The 5,186-nt window shown below is 48.7% G+C and overlaps 1 pseudogene; it reads left to right on the top strand.

The window, feature by feature from the left end:
* Window positions 1–2,417: 2,417 nt before the first annotated feature.
* Window positions 2,418–4,584, top strand: LOC128053161 (tyrosine-protein kinase RYK-like; annotated as a pseudogene).
* The last annotated feature ends 602 nt before the right edge of the window (window positions 4,585–5,186 follow it).

The following is a 5,186-nucleotide window of genomic DNA, read 5'->3' as shown; positions in this document are numbered from 1 at the left end:
ACACAGGTTTGATCCTTGGTCAGGGATGATCCCACATGCCACAGGACAACTAAACCCATGTGCTTTGGAAGCCCAAGCAAACTAGAACCTGTGCTTTGCAACAAGAGAAGCCACTGCAACGAGAGGCCTATGCAACCAACCCTGCTCTGTCTCCTAAAGTCTGTCCTTGTTGCCCAGTAGGTGGCCTGGATCCTGGGGCTGAGACGCTTTAGCCTTTACTGCTCATTCTCTGACATTTATTCTCCTTCCCCCTTCAAGGAACCTCACACTGGTCAGAATGGCCATATTGAAAAGTCTATGAGTTTGAGTAGGCTCCAGGACTTGGTGATGGACAGGGAAGCCTGGCGTGCTGCAGTCCATGGGGTCACAAAATTCGGACATGACTGAGCGACTGAACTGAACTGAACAAACAATAAATGCTGGAGAGACTGTGGAGAAAAGGGAACCCTCCCACACTGTTGGTGGGAATGTAAACTGATACACGCACTATGGACAATGGTATGGAGATTCCTTTCAAACCTAAAAACAGAGCTACCATGTGGATGATTTAGTTGCTAAGTCGTGTCCGACTTTTTGCCACCCAAGGGACTGTTGCCCGCCAGGCTCCTCCATCCATGGAATTCTCCAGGCCGGAATCCTGGAGTGGGTTGCCATTTCCTTCTCCAGGGGATCTTCCTGACCCAGGGATTAAACCCAGGTCTCCTGCATTGCAGGCAAGTTCAGAGCTACCATATGATTCAGCAGTCCCACCCCTGGGCATATATCCAGAGGTGAAAGGTGATGGAGAGATATAAACTGGGAGGTTAGGATTGACATATACACCCTACTGTACTTAAAATAGATAACCAGCAAGGACTTGTGTGGCATAGGGCACTCTGCTCCATATTCTGTAATAGCATAAATGGGAAAAGAATGTGCGAAAGAATAGACACATGTATATGTATACCTGAATCCTTTGCTGTACACCTGAAACTAACACACATTTTTCATCAACTGCTGCTGCTAAGTCACTTCAGTCGTGTCCGACTCTGTGTGACCCCATAGACGGCAGCCCACCAGGCTCCCCCATCCTTGGGATTCTCCAGGCAAGAACACTGGAGTGGGTTGCCATTTCCTTCTCCAATGCATGAAAGTGAAAAGGGAAAGTGAAGTCGCTCAGTCGTGTCCGAGCCTCAGCGACCCCATGGACTGCAGCCTTCCAGGCTCCTCCATCCATGGGATTTTCCAGGCAGGAGTACTGGAGTGGGGTGCCATTGCCTTCTCCGTTCATCAACTATATACTCCAACATACAATAAAAATTTGTAATTAATTAAAATTAAAATATTGATATTGAGCATCTTCTCACGTGCCTATGGGCCATGTGTAAGCCTTCTTTGGAGAAATGTCTATTTAGATCTTCTGCCCATTCTTTGTTTGGGTTCCCTGTCTTTATTATTGAGTTGTAACAGCTTTTCATATATTTTGAAAATTAAGCCCTTGTCAGCTGCATCCTTTGCAAACCTTTTCTCCCAGTCTGTAGTTTGCCTTTTTGTTTTGTCTATGGTTTCCTTTGCTGTGCAAAAGTATATAAGTTTGATGAGGACCTATTTCTTTATTGCTTTTCCTCATCTTTTTGTTTTCTGTTTTATATAATTTTCAAAGGTTGTACAATTACACAGAAAAAAAAAAAAATGAGGGGCAAGCAACCTGTAGAATTACACAGAATCCTTCTTCAAAATGCACTGGTATTGAAATTGTGGAGAAAGAAACAAATGGGACCGAAGCAAACTTGCAGAGTGATGAGCTGGCCTAATTTCAATATTGCTGTGTCTCTGGGACTCAGGAAGCCGGAGGAGAGGAAGAGGGATAAGAGAAGGGCAGGTCAGTGGAACAGTCAGAACATAGTCAACATTTATCAGTTAAGTTTGCCACCTGAACTGGCACCGGAAACAGTAACTGGATTGGCAGAGAAGTTCCTTCAGGTTTTCATAAGATGGTATGGAAAAGCCTAAAGAAACTTAATACAATGAAGAGGTCAGTGATCATCCAAGGCAAGCTCAAGATGGGGAAGCAGGAAGCCCTGAGCTCACCCCTCCATGACCTTCTTGCCAGAAATTCTTCCCTGACCTCTGATCAATTTCTATTAATTAGAGAGACCAAAATGACAAAATGATCTAACTAGGAAGATTCTGGCTGTCAGCCCAAGCACCGCTCAAGTACAGCTCCAAGGAGTGGGAAGAGGAGGGAGTGGCAGCGGCCCTGGCTTCTGGGCAGCCTCCAGTGCCTACAGCGCAGGCAGAGCCCTAGGGCGGCGCCTCCGCGCGGGGAACGCCGGCTGCCACAGACGTGCTGAGCGTGCCTCGGAGGAAAGGACCCACTTCTCTCACCCCGCATCCTTCCCTCCTGCAAAACTGGGATCCAGGTGGCAAAGGGAGAGATGGGTGGCCCTGAGACCCGCCTTGGCTTCCTGTTGCTGCTTCTGACTGTCTGGTTCAGTTCGGGGATGAAGCTGTGGGAGGGCGCAGGGAAGTTGGATGAGTTACGACCTGAACAGGAGTGGTGGTGTGCGCGGGGGTTCGGGCCCCTTTGCTCCTCGGTGGCTCCCCCGAGCTACTTGCCTGCTCTCTTGGGCAGAACAGGGGTGCCTTGGGTGAAGCAGTAATGCGGGGAGTTTGAGAGGTCCAGAACGCTACAGAAAATGCTGTTGAGGCCCCCCAGGGCCCAGCCCGCCCCTTGAGAAGTGGGAGTCCTGGAGCCCGGGCGGGCTGGGACCCGTCGGCCTCCCCGCGGGGAAGGGACCAAGAGCCGCCCCGAAAAGCGCAAGCTCGAGATGTGTGCGCAGAGCCCCTTCTGGTCCCTACTGCTCTCGGCCCTTAAAGGACCAGCGCTCTTTATCACCGATCAGTTAACACCTGCAGGACGGCCAGGGCGAGGAGAGCTCGGCAGCCCTCAGGGGCTCCGGCTGGGGTGGGCGGCAACGGGCAGCCGAGCTTCTCCTGGGCGCTGGAGGCGGGAGCTCCGAGCCAGACGGATGTGCTGGCCTGTCTCCCGCGGACACGCGTCCCAAAGGCCGCCGCCGGTACCGCTCGGGTCTGCTAGGCTGCCTGCGGCCCGGCGCCCCTGCCCTGGAACTCCCACGCACTGTATCAGTGTTTGGGCTCCAGCTGTCCTGTTCTGGCAAAGTAGATTCTGAAGTTATGATACTAAATGCAGCTCAACTTGACAGTAACTTCAAAAAGCTTCACATCTTAGAGTTGAAACGAAGGAAAAGTTGCCATCCAGAAATTGAGGAAGGAAAATTTCAGCGTTGGACAAAACGACGAGCAGAGGAACCCATTTATGACCCTGTACATGCAGCTCCAGCCGTGTCTGAACGTGTGTTTTATATCAGCCTAGGGATTTGCTGTCCAGTTATGTTTCTTGCAGTACTAGTATTAGCTGTTTTGCATCTTCATCGTATGAAAAGGACTGAACTGGAAGAGAGCATCAGCGCCAGCAGTAGTTCCCAAGGGCTGTCTCAGTCCCAGTCATTCCCACATGTCTCAGTATGTGAGAGGCAACACACCCAACAGTACAACTCCCATCTCCAGTTATCCGACCTTGTGGGTAGAGGAGTGGGACTTGAGAAGTGTCGCTCTTTTGGAGGCCAGAGCTAAGGTGAATGATATCAAAATATCTTTCCCGAGAGAGGAACTCAAAAGATGTACTCTAAGGAGGTACCTTCTGATATACTTTCCATGGGGTTTATGTAGATGAAAAAGATTCAGATAAAGAGCAACAAGCATTTGTAAAAACAGTTAGAGATCGAGCTTCTGAAATTCAGGGGACAACGATGCTTCCTGAAAGTTGTGAGCTATGAGATCTTCATCACAGAAATCTTCCTGTTACCCATGTGTGAACAAAACAATGGGAAAAGCCCATGGTGGATTGCCTTACATGGACTGGGGGTATCTTAAATTGTTTTTATGACAGTGCAAATATGTAGAGGCCAATAGTCAGCAGGAAACTTCTCAACAAAACCTAGTTCACATGGCTGCTCAGATTGCCTGTGGAATGAGCTGCCTGGTCAGAAAGAAGTCATCCACAAAGACCTGGCAGCTAGGAGCTCTATCATTGATGACAACTTCAAGTTAAGAGCAAAGCCAATCCCTTTCCAAGTCTTGTTCCCCATGGACTCTCACTGAGGAACAACAAAAACACAGGATCGATGGATGGCTTTTGAAAGTCCGGTTAAAAATAAGTTCCCCAGCCTTCCCTGGTGATCCAGTGGCTAAGACTCCATAATTCCCAATGCAGGGGCCTGGGTTCGATCTCTGGTCGGGGAACTGAATCCTGCATGCCACAACTAAGAACTTAGCGTGCTGCTACTAAAAGAGCCCATGTGTTTATGACTCTGGCCAAATGCCCTTCAGTGGACGTCTACCCATTTGATGTGGCCCAGTACCTGAAAGAGGGTTACCAAATAGCCCAGACTATCAACTGTCCTGATGAACTATTTGCTGTGATGGCTTGTGCTGGGCCTTCGATCCAGAGGAAAGGTGGAGTTCCAGCAAAGGGCATGGTGTCTCACAGGGTTCCATGAGGCCCTGGGGGTCTGTGTCTGACTCTCCTCTCAGTCCCCCAGTGTCAGGAGGAAGGTGCCTGTCGAGGCCCACTTGGAGCCAGCCAGTCACATACATCACCCAGCACCACGGAAGCACATTTATCTTCCAGAACACCATGCCTTAGGAATGCTTTAGCATCTCAACTTTCTAAGACAGACTTAATGATGTGGAATACTTTCTCAATATTACCCTTATTAGGTTTAACTGAAAAAGTTTGTGTAAATGTTTTACACATAGTTGCCTCTGAGGTATAGGTACATTTTTACAGAATAGTTTTAAGATTGTGTAAACACACACATTTGAACTAACAATCTTACTACCATCTGCTTTTTATTTTCTGAACGTCTACAAGGTGATGCAGTGGATTCACCTTTAAAGTTTTGCTTTCTTTCACTAGTCTTGGGAATGATTTATCTTCAACATGCAGTACTTTTTCTTAGGAAAATAAAAACCGTTCCTGCAGCTATGGGCTAATGCCCCCGCTCCTTTATTACAGAGCAGCTACCTTGGTCCAAAGTGCCACAGAGGAATCCACAGGTGTGAGCAGAGGATAGTGGCCATGTAACAACTCTAGTGTCACATCTAGGCCAGCTGCTGGTGCA

Source organism: Budorcas taxicolor, chromosome 9 (assembly GCF_023091745.1).
Source record: "Budorcas taxicolor isolate Tak-1 chromosome 9, Takin1.1, whole genome shotgun sequence".
Classification (NCBI taxonomy): domain Eukaryota; kingdom Metazoa; phylum Chordata; class Mammalia; order Artiodactyla; family Bovidae; genus Budorcas; species Budorcas taxicolor.
This window is presented reverse-complemented; position numbering and strand designations above follow the sequence as displayed.